General features: G+C 36.4%; 1 long non-coding RNA gene and 1 pseudogene across 1 annotated transcript in view; one reads left to right on the top strand and one right to left on the bottom strand.

The window, feature by feature from the left end:
* Positions 1 to 16798, bottom strand: part of LOC120595691 (uncharacterized) — a 45399-nt gene that overhangs the window by 27942 nt on the left and 659 nt on the right. The gene's annotated exons all lie outside the window — the stretch shown is intronic.
* LOC120595792 (uncharacterized) lies at positions 1820 to 1938 on the top strand (annotated as a pseudogene).

Here is a 16798-nt window from a genome sequence, read left to right as displayed (position 1 = left end):
GCCAAAGCAATCATGAGAAAGAAATGCAAAGCTGAAGGCATCACACTTCCTGATTTTAAACTCTACTACAAAGTTATAGTAATTAAAACAGTATGGTACCAGCATAAAAAGAGACACATAGAATAACGGAAAAGCATAGAGAGCCTGGAAATACATTCCCACACATATGGGGAACAATATTTGATAGGGAGCCAAGAAAACCCAACGGGTAAAAGACAATCTCTTCAACAAATGGTATTGGGGAAACTGGATAAACACATGCAGAAAAATGAAATTTGACTGCTTATTTTACACCATTCACAAAAATTAACTTGAACTAGGTCAAAGACTTAAACATAAGACCTGATACTGTAAAACTTCTAGAAAAAAGCATAGGAAAGAAGCTCCTTGACATTGGTTTTAGTAATAATTTTTTTGGATATGACACCCATAAACAAAAGCAAAAATTTATAAGCAGGACTACATCAAACTGAAAAGCTCCTGCATAGCAAAAGAAACAACAAAATGGAAAGGCACTCTACAGAATGGGAGAAAATATTTGCAAAGCATAAATCATATAAGGGTTAATACCAAAATATATAAAGAACTCATACTACTGAATACAAAAAAAATTTTTTTTGATTTGAAAATGAGCAGAAGAACTAGACACTTTCCCAAAGAAGACATCCTAATGACCAACGGATTCATGAAAAGATGCTCGACAAAAAGATTAGAGATAAGTAAGTGTTGGTGAGGATGTGAAGAAAAGGGAATCCTTGTGCTCTGTTGGTGGAAATGCAAATTGGTTCAGCTACTATGGAAAACAGTATGGATGTTCTTCAAAAAAATTAAAAATAGAACTACCATCTGGCACAGCTTTCTCACTCCTGGGTATTTACCTAAAGATGAAGAAAATATCGAAGAGACAATGTGCTCTCATGGTTACTGCAGCATTATTCACAGTAGTCCAGATATGGAAGCAGTCTAAATCCCTGTTAATTGAGGAATCGATAAAGTACACACACGTGCACGCGTGTGCACGCACGCACACAATAGAATGTTCATCAGTGAGAAAGAAGGCAATCCTGCTATTTATGACAACATAGATGGACTTTAAGAACATTATGCTAAGTGATGTAAGTGCGAGAGAGACAAACATTGTATATCACTTATTCGTGATAAGCCAGACTCATAGAAAACAGAATAAAATGGTGGTTACCAGGGGCAATAAGCTTTTTTTTCCTGTTAAGCCACTGAGATTTTGGATTGTTTGTAATGATTTTCAAAGACTTGACCTCTCACAGTCTGTTTCCTGTGAGATCCCATTTATCTTAAGCTCTTAAATCTTTCATCAGCCCCTGACCTGTGAAACGTAACTTCACACTGTTCATTTCCACATAGATGTCTCACAAACTGAACTCTGTTCCCTCAAATTCAGGCTCATTAATAATCTCTATGAAAGGTACCATTGTTCAGAAACCTCAGCGTCATCCTAGACTTGTCTTCTCTCAAACTCTCTATCCAATATTTTATCCAGGCAAACTGTTTAATTACCCAAACATGGCACACTCACCCAACACTAACTCTTTTTGCACAGGACGTTTCCCTGCTCCAAATGCTCTTCTCTCCTCCCTCTTACTTCTCCAAAATCACAGGGTAATTGAATTTTTGGCCTTCCTTTAAAATCCAGTTCAAATGTCACTTTTTTAGAGGCTTTTTCGCACCTGCCTTAACTGAGTTAAATTTGTCTTTGTTTTCTCAGAGTGCCATGTGCATAGCTCTATTGTAACTCTAAACATTGTTTTTGGTGTTTTGAGTGGACTCCAAAATGTCTGGCTTAGTCTATGGCCATGTGACCCTGAACAAGCCCGATCCCGTCTGATCACGAAAGCTAAGCAGGGTTGGGCCTGGTTAGTACTTGGATGGGAGACCACCTAGGAAGACCAGGTCCTGTAGGCATAAAAAATTAGTAAAAAAATAAGGGATTGTAAGCTGACAAGTTCCTTGCAATCTGTGAAGTCAACCAAGGGTTGCTTTGCCTAAAAAAATAAATAAAAATAAATGTCTGGCCTAGTTCTGTTCCTCATATTACTCAGCAAAATGCCTGGCACAATACTCAATAAATCTTCATTGAATGAATGAGAAGCTTTACTCTATATTTTTGAGTACATGTATTAAAGTATTCCAGTAGAATGTTGACACTTGTTATATCTAATGAGTTGCTATAAATCATATGTCGGGAAGTAGAAAGGTCTCAAAGAAACTAATTCTATACAGAGTGAGGGTGACTTATCAGCAAAGCTTGAGTTCATGCCCGAGGGACCTGATAAGCAAAGTTTCTAGATGTAAGAGTGAAAGACAAAATGTTAAAATTGGGAGGAGAAAACCAAAGTTTCTTAAAATTGTAAGTGACAATACCTACTAGATGTATAACACCTGAGCAAATCACAATTACTGGGCTTAAGTTGGCATGTTTTTAAATGATTAAATATCATCTGGACTGACATCATGTTTGCTGTGAAATAACATGAAACTGCCTTCTAAGCTATGTACAGTATAAGCGACCATCATTATTTCTGGTTCATGGACCATATGAAAGCTCCCCATGCACAGAACCTGAATCAGGGTTCCCATCTAACTATAGCATCAGTTAATGCCCAGTTTCTGCAGGTGTTGCCGCCTGATCCCACAGCTCACAACCCTGGTCACCCTCAGCCCCCTGGCCTCACTGAAATAACTGGGGCCACATCTTACGACTACTCCAATCAGCTTCCCTTCCTTGGGACTTATCAGCAAATTCTCCCCGCTCTTTCTCTCTTCCAGAAAGCAGTCTCCCCTCTTCTTTCTAATGCTGGTCCCTTATCCTATCCTTCCTTCCAGGGCTTTCCGCCAAGAATACCACCTTTTCTTTTGCGTCCCCCTTCCTCAGCATACGAGCCTACTCAGCTCTTCCCCACCTAAAGAAAAGTCCCTCTTTCAATCTTTAAGCTTCTATCTTTTCCTATACCATGTTTTCAAAAAGTGATATCTTTCTCCATTTTTCTCACCTCCGGAATTTCCTGTTTTAAAATAAATTTGGCTTCAAACTCCCATTTTTATTGAAACTACTCTCACCAACCTTGATCAAATCAGAAGCTTTTTCTCTGTCACAGGTTACACTGTAGCCTGAAGAGATTTTGTTTTAGAGATCTTCTGATCTAAATCTAATTCCTTTATATCAAAGGCCAGATAAGAACACAACAGAATATTGCGTAGTACGAAGTGCTGAGAAATTGTGACTGTACTGGTTTTGCCCTTTTGCTGAGATTTATGGGGTGAGATTTGTGGCCAAAGGAGGTGAAATTTGGAAGGTGACGAAGCAAAGCCTTAGGGGGAGCTACAATATGGACTCTATTCTATTTTTGAATTGCTCAGAATGAGCGATAATCTATATGGGCTAATTCAGAGTATACCTTCATGAGCAAGATCTCAAAATGTAAAGGGTTGTACAATTTGACACCACAAACCTGGATGTATTGAGAACTCGAAGTTTGTCAGGAAAGCTTCAAAAACATGGGGCTATAAATTTAACCTTTTCCACTTCTTATGCATCTTGGTGAAAGCTCCCTTCATGCAACCGACCGGTAAGGCCCCACTGTTAGAAACAGTGTACTCTTTGACAGGGGCCTTCTCAGGAGGAAGTACAAAGGACTGACACTATGTCGTGTGCAATGAGATTAATCATGAGTTACAGCAAAACATTATGTCAAAGTGATTTTGAAGATATTTTCTTGTGTTTTTGATATAGTGTGGATCTTGCTACCTAAGAACAGGATAGAGCAAAGTGTGTTCATCTGGAGTTTGGTTCATTCTCCTATCAGCCAGTGGGCACCACTTAGACCAAAAGGCCCCCTGCAAACTGATGCGAAAGTCGTGGAATCTTGCATCTTAATTCTCCACAGAGGGATGTCTACTAGCAGAAATCTCTGTCTCAAGAATAAAATGAATTTCAGCAAGTTCATAGATTTTGATGCCTTTTGCCAAAAATCAAATGAAAAGATTGAAGGTAGAAAGATCAATGAAATTGGTGATAGAAAGGTCAATGAAAAACCAGCAGGGCAGAGTATGAGATTCCCACAACTGCCTCCTCTCTTTTCTCTGGGGAACTGCTTTAGGGCATAGGCTTTGGTATCCGATAAACCTGGAATCACATCCCAGCTCTGATGCTTAGGGGCTGTGTGGTTTCCTCGTCCACAGAACGAGGAGGGATATTGTACTACCAGCTCAGGGTGTAGTCTACGCAGTTCATGTAACATGCGTGGTGGAATAAGTATAATGGTCTCAACTGTGTTGTTAGAAAAGGGTTAAAAAGGTCTTTTCAAAGACTGGACACCTTCGTATTTACTTACTGGATAAGAAACACACATTAGAAACCCCTCCAATATAGTGTAGCCAGAGAAGCAGCTGGCCTTGGAAAACTGGCGCCATCTCCTGCAAGTTTAGTCACATTACAACGGCCAAGAGATGACGCCCTAAGTTGAGCTACATAGAGAATCTATTTGTAACAGCATGTGTCTTTCTTTTCCAACCTGTCACTGCTTTGAGGGTGAGCTGACACAAACAGTTGCACATGCAGAGCCTGGCATCGGCTGGTGGGTGCTTGATAAATGTTGAGTGAGCAAATCTAGAGGACAGTGCCATAAAAGGAGCTCTGGCTTCCAAAATTCAGATCAGAGAAGTTCCTATTACTGATAAGTTTACAAAGACATTCTAAATATTTCTCAGATATTTCTCTTGTAACATTTGCATCAGAATCGGTTGGGAATCTTAGTGACCAAGGGGTTGGGAAAATATCTAACTTTTGAAATATCTATCATGATTCTTAGGCAAGTTGGAGTAAACGGCCCACTGTCTTAGATGCCAAGTGTGCAATAATTCATATCTGAGCTGCATAAGCATCGTATATGAATAAAACTATAGCACTTTGAATAAAGTATTGTGGTGGATAAGTGAAAAATATAGCTCCTGTTTTTAATGAGATTATATGACTAATTTGGAAGAAACAAAATAAAACCAAGTTCAAGAGACTCTAGTAGAAAAAAAAAATCAGTGAAATGTTTGGACATCAAAGTTATTATAAAGGTCAAGTAGAGTTAATCAAGAACATTTTCAGGAAGAGGTTTTTAAATAGACTTGGGTTGATGAGAAGGAAGAGCTCAGTAGGATTGATTTATTTTCCTGCAGAATTTCCAGTATCACAATACACTAGAAACTTTGTCTAAAACTCTGCCACTGCACGCATGCTTGACCGTGTAGCAGGCAGAAACCAGACAGGACAAACCAAACTGACTTGGTTTTCTACTTTTCCTTAGAGTTTTAATAGTGACCTAAGTCAAATCCAAAAATAGCTAAAAATTTAATCTCACCAGCTGTCATTTCACTTTATATCAGTTTCCCATGTGTAAAATTGGGCCAAGTATTTGCTATAATTAAGCAGTGGGTTGGGAGGACCAGTTCAACAAATACACTTTTAATTTTAATTTATATGTGTGCTAAAACAAGGGCAAAGGTTTTACTGGGATGAATAAAATAAAGACATACAATAACAAATGTTGACAAGGATGTGGAGAAATTATAAACCACATATATTGCTGATAGGAATGTAAAATGGTGCAGCTGCATTGGAAAACAGTTTGGCAGTTCTCCCAAAAGTTAAAATATTACCGTATGACCAACAATTCTGTACCCCCCAAAATTGAAAACATATGTTCACACAAAAACTTATATACAAATGTTCATAGCAAATAACCAAGTGTGGAAATAACTGAAATGTCTATCAACTAAGTAATGAATAAACAAAAATGTGGTCTATCCATACAATATTATTCAGCCATAAAAAGGAATGAAGTATTGATGCTACTCCATGGATGAACCTTGAAATCATTACTACGTGAAAGAAGCCAGACACAAATGGCCACATATTATATGATTCCACTTATACAAAATGTCCAGAGTGGATAAATACACAGACAGAAAGCAGATTAGTGGCTGCCAGGGGCTGAGAGGGGAGGGGAATGAGAACTGACTGCTAATAGGCACAGAGTTTCTTTTTGGGGTGATGAAAATGTTCTGGAATTAGATAGTGGTGATGGTTGTATAACCTTGTGAATATACTAAAAACTACTACTGAATTGTATACTTTGAAAATGGTCACTCTTATGAAACATGAACTATATCTCAATTTTAAAAATTGAGGGGTAAAAAACTGCCCAAGGCAGACAATAATTTAGAGGGAAACTCTGGGGTCCTCCAATCAGTCTGAAAAGGCCACCCCTTTCAGCTTGTCAAGAATTTACCAGAAGGAGTAAAAGCTGAGAATGAGGAAAGACTAAATACTTCCATGCTATGACTGGAAAAAAGGTAAGGATGTCTACTCTTATCATTACTATTAGCATTGTACTGGAGGTTGAAGCCAGTACAATGAGGCAAAAGTTACTAAAGGTATCCAGACTGGAAAGGAAGAAGTAACTGTCTTTATTTACAGACATAATTGTCTATGTAGAAAATTCTATAGAATCTACTCAAAAGCTATTAGAATTAATAGACTTACAAGTTTGTAGGATTCAAGATCAGTCTACAAAAATCAATTGTATTTCTACATGCTAGTAATGAATACAGTAGTTCTCACCTTATCCACAGGGGGGATATGTTCCAAGACCCCCAGTGGATGCCTGAAAATGCAGATAGGACCAAATCTTATATATACTTTTTTTCCTATACATACAGCTTCTCTTTGGCATATCCAAACTGCCAGCATCAATAATGTTGTGCTTTGGGGCCACTGTTAAGTTAAATAAGGGCTATTTGATCACAAGCACTGCAATACCACGACAATCAATCTGATAACCCAGGCAGCTAGCTACTAATTGACTAATCGGCCAGTAGCATATATAGTGTGAATATGCTAAACGACCGGAAGATTCACATTCTAGGCATCACGGAGCTGCTCAGGGTGGTGCCCAACTGAAAACTTACAAATTATTTTTAGAATTCTCCATCTAATACTTTTAGACCATGGTTGACCACAGAAAGTGAACCCATGGATAGGAACAGTAAAGATCAACTGGAACTTTAAGCAAACATAATCAGTAGGGAGGGTGTATGGAGGAGCCAGGACTCGTGGAACTGTACTGGAAGAACTCTAGGTTTATAATAACTTCTAACTTCTCCATTAACTTTCTTGTTCCTTGCATAAATACCCCTCCATCTTGACACACAGGCCAGAGTGTACAAATGGCTTCCTATGTCTGAATGCTCTGTGTTGCAACCCTTTTTCCTGAATAATTCTTTTTGGTGACAAAACATCTAGTCGATTACTATTTTTCAGTCAGCAGGGGGGACTACTGTAATCAGAAACTGAGATCTTAAAAAAAGATCTGTACATTGAAAACTACAAGGCACTGTTGAAAGAATTTTAAAAAACTAACTGATGGATATGCTGTGTTCATTGATCAGAAGATTAATGTTTTCAAGATGCCAATTTTTCCCAAATTGATCTATAGATTCAATGGAATCACAATCAAAATCTCAGCAGGCTTTTTGGGAGAAATCTAGAAATTCTAGTCTAGAAGTATAAAGATAGTATTCAGATAAGTGGGGAAAAAAATAAATTATTTAACAAACAGTGCCATCGGTAACAGAGTTCCATCTGGAAGAAAATTAGATTGGACCCCTAGACTATACTAAACAAAATTCAAAACAGATTAAAGCAAATGTAAAAAAAAAAATTTAATGTCACAAGAAATCTAGAAAACTATAAGTATAATTTAGGAGCAGGAGAGACTACAGGAGAGACTATAATTAAGACAATAAGGTCTGAAATCCACGATTAGAACATTTGGCAATAGAGCTTACATATGGCAAAAAAATAATATATGGGATATAGGTAAAGAATGTATGAGAAGCCTCGGAACTATCTTTGCAACTTTTCTGTAAATCTGAAAATATTCCAAATAAAGTTTATTTTAAAAAAATGTATATCAAAAATAAGGTCAAAGTAACAGTAAAGTAACAGATTTGGAGAAAAATATAACTATTAACAGCTATAATATATAACACATAACTATTATTACAGCTTAATATATAATAGCTATAATAAAGATCTTTTTCAAAATGACAAGGAGAAAACAGTACTAAAGAAAATACGCAAATTTAAAGAACAGCAAATCAAACACCAGCATTTCCCTTCTCCAGTAAAAAAAAAAAACCACTACATAAAAAGATATAGAAATTTGCTAGTGGTCAGAGATATGTGAAATTTGGTAGTAGATATTACTTTACATCCAACAGTCTTGTGAGAACTATATAGCTCTAATATCTATTGTTGGTGGGCAGGGAAAGGGGACTCATGTATTGTCAGTGGAATAGGAAATTGTGACAGCCTTCTTTGGAAGGCAACTGATAACTCTGTTAAAATTAAAAATCCATATGTGTTTCAACCTAGCCACTTGATTTCCATGAATCTATTTCCCATAATTGTAACTACCAGAAAATAAGGACTTATGTATGTGGATATTTCTTACAGTGTTTTGTTGTGCTGGGGAAAAAAAAAAGAAAAAAAGAGACACAAAGTGAATGGCCATCAATATGGAGCCTTTAAAAAGAATGAACTGGGAGTGACATCAGAAACACGGCAGAGTGAGAGACATCTCCGGATCTCTCCCCTTGATACAATAAGCCAAACATCTAAAACTCAACAAAAAAAAACACCCAAACTGCACATCAGCACTTCTGAGCATGGGATTTGCGTATAAGAGCTACCACAGGTCAGAACCCTGGGTGTTGGGTAGTGGACTATGAGAAACAATGAAGCTGCCTCTTGTAGCTGGAGCTCTCTGCAGGAGGAGGGGGAGGGAAGAAGGTGCAGCAAGTTCCCTGAACAGCCTGCCTGGAGAACTGAGAGCTCCACGTGGCGGTGGCAAGGCCCAGGCATCAGGAGAGAAAGCAGAGAAGTGGGGATGGCAGAGAATTTGGTATGGCAGAGAAACAACATTTGATTATTTGTGGTTGCAAAACCTGAGGCTGAGCTGCAGCCCCCAACCCTCAACCCTCAATCCAGAAGGCCCTTCCCCCATACCCTTGGAGATCGAACATCGCGGAGCCTCAAAGGAATCTGAGCTAATGCTATTGAAACTGCCACTAACACTGAAGGGACTGAGACTGAGTGTAGCAAGAATGACTGAATATCTATAAGAAAAAATAGGTATCATTAAGACTTTATATAAAGCAAGGAGCCAAGAGGATTAGATGCCACCTACTGGAAACCAAAACGCTTCTTTGCAACAGGCTAAAGAAAGAAAGACCTTTATATGATCAATCTTCTTTCTGGAAAAAAAGCAGAACACACTTCCATTAATGCCCAGGCAGAGAAATAGTCCATTAAACATTGTGAACAATCAAGGTGACGAAGCATCTCAGAAAGAAAGAGAAAAATCTCCAGAAAATAAGCTTACAGGGAAATATGCAACTTAAATGACAGAGAATTCAGGATGGTGCTTCTGGAAAAACTCAGTGAGATTCAAAACAATTCATATCAACAATTTCAGGAACTGAAAAAAACAGCTAGATGAGCAGAATGAGTTCTTTAGTGAGGAGATTAAAACCCTCAAAAAGGACCAAATAGAACTTCTGGAGATGAAGAACACACTACAAGAGTTGAAAAATGAAATGGCAAGCTTGGGAAATAGAGTCGGCCAAATGGAGGAAAGGATATCGAAGACAGAAATCTAGAAATAAATTGGAAGGAAGAAGAGAGAAACTGAAGAATGAAAAATAATTAAAGAGAAATACAAGAACTAGCTGATACCATTAGGAGAGAAAACATAAGAATAATGGGAATTCTTGAAGGCGAGGAAAAGGAGCAGGAATTAGAAAGCATTTTCAGACAAATAGTCGATGAGAGTTTCCCAAATCTAAGGAATGAGCTGGAGCTTGGAATTCAAGATGTCAACAGAACACACAATTATCTCAACCCAAAAAGGCCTTCACCAAGACACAGTGCATTAAAATTATAAAAAATCAATGATAAAGACAGAATTCTCAGGGCACCCGGGGAAAAGAAGATGGTAACCTACAAAGGAAAATCCATTAGATTAGCATTGGACTTCTCAGCACAAACCTTACGAGCCAGGAAAAAGTAGATTCAAATATTCAAACTATTAAATGAAAGGAACCAGCTAAGAATAATGTATCCAGCTAAGCTCTTCTTTAGTTATGAAGGAGAAATAAATACCTTTCCAGACATACAAAAATTGAGAGAATTCTCCACTACGAGGCCTGCATTACAGGAAATACTGAAAGGGGTCACCTCACCTAAAACAAAATGACAAAAAAAATACATAACGAGAACTAAGGTGACTAACAGGCAGACAGAAGCAGATGAGTGCAACCCTTACTAAGAACAGGGCATTATAAGCTTAAACGATGAGAAGAGAATTGCTATAGCAAGATAGTAATGAATGGTCAGCATTCATAGGGACAAATTGAGACAACAATGATCCAAATTCAAATATCCAAATTTGCAAAGGGGAATGGAGATAAGGAATGTGCAGAAGAAAATGGACGACTGCATATACATAACTATTTTTTACATATTTGTAAAGGTAACCACACACCAAAGATTTAGAACTGAAGTATATAACATAAAACAAGGAGGCCCAGAGGGAAAACCCACAAAACCCAACCAAAATACAAAAAGCAGATACACAAGGACAAGGAAGCAATGAGCTACCAGAAAGTAAAAGATAAAATGGCTATAAGAAGACCTCATATTTCAATAATCACCCTAAATGTAAATGGACTGAACTCACCAATAAAAAGGCACAGCATTTCAGAATGGTTCAAAAAACAAAACTCAACCATATGCTGCCTCCAGGAGACACATCTTAGTTCCAAAGACAAAAATAGACTCAAAGTGAAAGGGTGGAAAATGATATTTCAGGCAAATGGCATTCAGAGAAAAGCGGGAGTAGTGGTCCTAATATCAGACAAAATAGACTTCAAAACAAAAAAATGTAAAGAAAGATACTGAGGGACACTTCATAACGATAAAGGGAATCATGCACCAAGAAGACGTAATACTTATATCTATGTTCCAAATCAGGGAGCCCCAAAATATGTAAAGCAATTACTAACAGAACTAAAGAGAGAAACAGACCAAAACACTATCATAGTAGGGGACCTAAATACCTCACTGTCAGATATGGACAAATATCCAAACAGAAAATCAATAAGGAAATAACATCCTTAAATGACACATTAGATCAACTGGACGTAAAGGACATTTACAGAGCCTTCCATCCCAAAACAGCTGCTTATACATTTCTCTAGTGCACATGGAACGTTCTCAAAGATTGACCACAGACTGGGACACAGAGAGAGCCTCAACAAATGTAAGAGGGTTGAAATCATACCAACCATATTCTCTGATCATAATGCTATGAAACTAGAGATCAACTGCAGAAAGAAAGCAGGAAGAACCAAAAATACATGGAGATTAAACAACATGTTACTGAAGAATAACTGGGTCAGAGAAGGAATAAAAAGAGAGTTGAAGAGATACATAGAAGTGAATGATAATGATAGTACAACAGATCAAAACTTTTGGGACACAGCAAAAACGATAAGAGGAAAGTTCATATCATTACAGGCTTATCTCCACAAACAAGAACGAGCCCAAATAAACAACCTAATGCTTCATCTAAAAAAACTAGAAAAGGAAAAACAAATGAAGCCTAAAGTCAGTAGAAGGAAAGAAATAATCAAAATGGGAGCAGAAATAAATGAAATTGAAAACAAAAAGTTATAGAAAAGATAAATGCAACAAAGAGCTGGTTCTTTGAGAAGTTTAATAAAATTGACAAACCCCTGGCTAGACTCACTAAAGAAAAAAGAGAAAGGACTCAAATAAACAAAATCAGGGATGAAAGAGAGGAAATTATGACTGATATCACAGAAAATCAAAGGATCATATAAGAATACTATGAAAAAGTATATAACACCAAATTTAATAACCTAGAAGAAATGGACCAGTAGTTAGAAAAATACAATCTTCCTAGACTGAATCAAGAAGAACTGGAAAATCTAAATAGACTGATCAGTAGTATGGAAATTGAAACAATCATCAAAAACCTACCAAAAAGTAAAAGTCCAAGACCAGATGGCTTCACCAGTGAATTCTACTAAACATTCAAAGAAGATTTCACACCTATTCTCCTCAAACTCTTCCAAAAAAAATCAAAGAGGAGGCAACACTTCCCAACTCATTTTATGAAGTCAATATTACTCTAATACTAAAACCTGGTACAGATAACACAAAAAAAGAAAACTACAGACAAATATCTCATAAACGCAGATACAAAAATCCTAAATAAAATACTAGTGAACTGAATACAGCAACATATTAAAAAGATTATACGCCGCGATCAAATAGGCTTCATCTCAAAGGCACAGGAATGGTTCAACATATGCAAATCAAATGTGATACACCACATAAACAAATTGAAAAATAAGAATCATATGATCATATCAATAGATGCAGAAAAAGCCTTCAACAAGATATAGCATCCATTTACGATCAAAACACTTAACAAAATTGGTATAGAAGGAAAGTACCTTAACATAATAAAGGCCATCTATGATAAACACTCAGCTAACATTATACTTAATGGTGAAAAACTAAAAACTTCCCTCTAAGGTCAGGAACAAGGCAAGGTTGTCTACTATCACCACTGTTATTCAATATAACATTGGAGGTTCTAGCGAGTGCAATCAGACAAGAGAAAGATATAAAAGGCATCCAAATAGGAAACAAAGAAGTCAGACTGTCACTATTTGCGAATGACATGATTCCCTATATAGAAAACCCTAAAGAGTCCACAAGAACACTCCTAGAAACAATAAGCAAATATAATAAAGTCTCTGGATACAAAATCAATATTCAAAAATCCATAGCTTTCTTATACTCTAAGAATGAAGTGTCAGAAAAAGAAGTGGAAAAAATAAGTCCTTTTGCAATGCAACAAAAAGAATAAAATACCTAGAAATAAATTTAATGAAACATGTGAAGGACCTATATAATGAAACTACAAGACTCTATTAAAAGAAATCGAAGAAGATATAAAGAAATGGAAAGATATTGTGTTCTTGGAAGAATCAACATAGTTAAAATGACGATATAATCTAAAGCATTATACAGATTTAATGCAATCCCCATCAAAATCTCATTGGCAATTTTTAAAGAAATGGAACAAAAAAATCATCAGATTTGTATGGAAGCACAAAAGTCCTCGAATTGCCAAAGCCATTCAGAGGAAAAAGAATGAGGCTGGAGACATCACTCTGCCCAACTTCAAATTATACTACAAAGCGACAGTAATCCAAACGGCATGATATTGGCAGCAAAACAGACACTCGGACCAATGGAACAGAATTGAGAGTCCAGAAGTAAACTTATATTTATATGGAAAATAATTTTTTGACAAAAAAGACAAAAACATACAGTGGAGAAAGGAGAGCCTCTTCAATAAATGGTGCTGAGGAAACTGTAAAGCCACCTGCAAATGAATGAAACTAGACTGTTGTCTATCACCACACACTAAAATTAACTCAAAATGAATTAAGGACCTGAATATAAGACCTGAAAAAAGAAAATGCATAGAAGAAAATATAGGAACTATTCTCAAGTACCTTGGACTTAAAGAGGATTTTATGAATTTGACCTCAAAGGCAAGGGAAGTAAAAGCTAAAATAAATGAATGGGACTACACCAAACTAAAAGCTTCTGCACAGCAAAAGAAACTATCAACAAGGTAAAGAGACAGCCATCTGAATGGGAAAATATTTGCTAGCAACACCTCCGATAAGGTCCTAATATCCAAAATATACAAAGAACTCATACAACTCAATAACAAAAACAACGACAAAAAAACAAACAATCCAATGAAAAAATGGGCAGAGGACCTGAACAGACACTTCTTCCTAGAGGACATACAAATGGCCAATGAATATTTGAAAAGATGCTCAACATCGCTTGCTATTAGGGAAATGTAAATCAGAACTACAATGAGATACCATCTCACACCTGTTTGAATAGCTGTAATCATGAGAATAAGTAATAACAAATGTTGGAGAGGATGTGGAGAAAAAGGACCCCTCATACACTACTGGTGGTACGCAAAATGGTACAGCCACTATGAAAAACAGTACGGGGGTTCCTCAAAAAAAACTAAGAATTGATCTACCATATGATCCAGCAACCCCTCTACTGGATATTTACCCCAAAGACTTGAAAACTTACATCTGAAAAGATATTTGCACACCGATGTTCATAGCAGCATTATTCATAGTGGCCAGGACATGGAAGCAACCGAAGTGTCCTATGATAGATGATTGGCTAAAGAAGCTGTGGTACATATATACCATGGAATATTACTCAGCCATGAGAAGAGATGAAATACTGCCATTTGCGACAACATGGATGTTTCAAGATAATCATGCTAAGCGAAATAAGCTAGACAGAAAAAGTTGAAAACCACGTGATATCACTTATATGTGGGATATAACCCTAAAAGCAACAAAGAGGACAAACAAACAGCGACTCATGGACATGGACAATACACTAATGGTTACCAAAGGGTAGAGGGGAATGGGGAAGTAGATTAGGTAAAAGGGGTCAATTATGTGGTGAAAAAAAGAAATCTAACATGGGAGGTGAACACACAATGTAAATATATATATGCCTTACTGTTAAAATGTACAGTTGAAACTTACCAGCTTTTGTTAACCAATGTTGCCATTAATTAATTAATTAATTAATTTAAAAAAAGAATTTATCTCTTTTGATACCAAAAAAAAAAAAACCCCTATCTTTTCATTAATTACATTAAGTATAAATGGATTAAACACTAATTGAAAGGCTGGATTTGGCAGAATGGATTAGAAAAACATGATCTTTAAAGAAGATTTAAAAAAAAATATGTAACTGTTCAATAAATACATAAAAAGATGCTTAATATCATCAGTCATTAGGGAAAAGCAAATTAAAACCACAATAATATACCATTTCATACATATGAGGATGGCTATAATAAAAAAGATGGACGATTACAAACATTGATGAGAATGTGAAGAAATTGGACCCCTCAAGCATTCCTGTTGAGAATGTAAAATGGTGCAGTCACTATTTGGCAGTTTCTCAAAAAGCTGGATGTAGAGTTGCCATGTTACCCTGTAATTCTACTCTGGGGAGCTACTCAAAAGAATTGAAAATATATATTCCTACAAAAACTTGTGTATGAGTGTTCACAGTCTCATGCACAATAGCCAAAAAGTAGAAACAACCTATATGTCCATCAACTGATGAATGAATAAACAAAAGTACTATATTCATACAATGGAATAAAAAAAAAGTATTGATATATGTTACGACATGGATAAATCTTGAAAACATTATGCTAAGTGAAAGATGTCCATCACAGAATGCCACATTTGCATGTGAAATGTCAAGAACAGGTAATTCGGTAGAGACAGAAAGTAGATTAGTGGTTGCCAGGGCTGGGAACAGGGACAGCAGCAACTAATGGATATGGGTTTACTTTTTGGAATGATGAAAATATTCTGGAATTAAATAGTGGTGATGGTTGCACAACTTTGTAAATATACTAAAACAACTGAATTGTACAGTTTAAAAGAGTGAATGGTTTGGTGTGAATTGTATCTCAATTTTTGAAAAAGCTATGAGATAATGTATGTAGATCTCTGAATATTACTTGGCACATAAAAAAATAAAAAGAAAAAATAAAAAGAATGAACTGGAGCTATATCAGTTGACTTGGACTGATTTCTGTAAGATATTACAAAAAAAATCAAATCTATCTATCATCTATCTATCTATCTATTTATCTATCTATCTATTTATCTATCTATCTACACATTGTGTGATTATATGCATGGAAAAGACCTTAGTATCATATATACTTGGTCATTTACATTGGTTATGAGGAAAAGTAATGTGGGAAGAGTAAGAGAAGACAAAGAGGGAGCCAAGAAAAAGGGGGAAATAAATTCTTTTGTGCATAAACTCTCAATAGTAATGTCTTTAAAACATCGGTTCACTACAATAAAAAAGAACTAATCGAAAACAGACTCACAAATATAGAGGACGATCTGGTGGTGGCCAGAGGGGAGGTTGGTAGTGGGGGGGGAGGCAGGAGAAAGCGGTGAAGGGTTAAAGAGATATATATTAGTGTAGAGGGTCATGGGGATGGGGAGCATGGTAGAGGGAATGCAGACAGCAATAAAGTAATGGCTGTGCGTAGAGCCAGAGGGAAGATAAGCAGGGGGATCGTTTCATAAACTATATAAACGTCTAACCAATGTACTGTATACTTGAAACTAATAGTAAGATTAAATAAATCAAAGTAAAAAAAACCCATATTTCACATATTACCCATAAAGCAACAATTTATTTAGCTGAAAGTATTACATTTCCCTTAAATAACCAAACAATAAAAAGACCCCCCAAAGCAAAATTAAAACGCCTTAGCTACCCTAACCCTGAAAAATCATGTTCCAGTGGCTGTCATACATCTTAGAATATGTGTAAAGTAACATATTTGGCATAAAACTTTGTTAAAAGTTGACTACCTTTTCAGCCACTCTTGTTTCAAACAATTTGCTATAGCATACAATGTAATGAAGTGATTGGTCACCAATTCTGAGGCCTAAGTCCACACTCTCATTCCCTTTGCTCAGTTATTCTGTCCCATCATAGCTAGCTTAT

Source organism: Pteropus medius, unplaced genomic scaffold (genome assembly GCF_902729225.1).
Source record: "Pteropus medius unplaced genomic scaffold, Ma_sr-lr_union100, whole genome shotgun sequence".
NCBI classification, from domain to species: Eukaryota; Metazoa; Chordata; class Mammalia; order Chiroptera; family Pteropodidae; genus Pteropus; species Pteropus medius.
The sequence above is the reverse complement of the archived record's forward strand: the minus strand, read 5'-3'. Positions and strand labels throughout refer to the sequence as shown.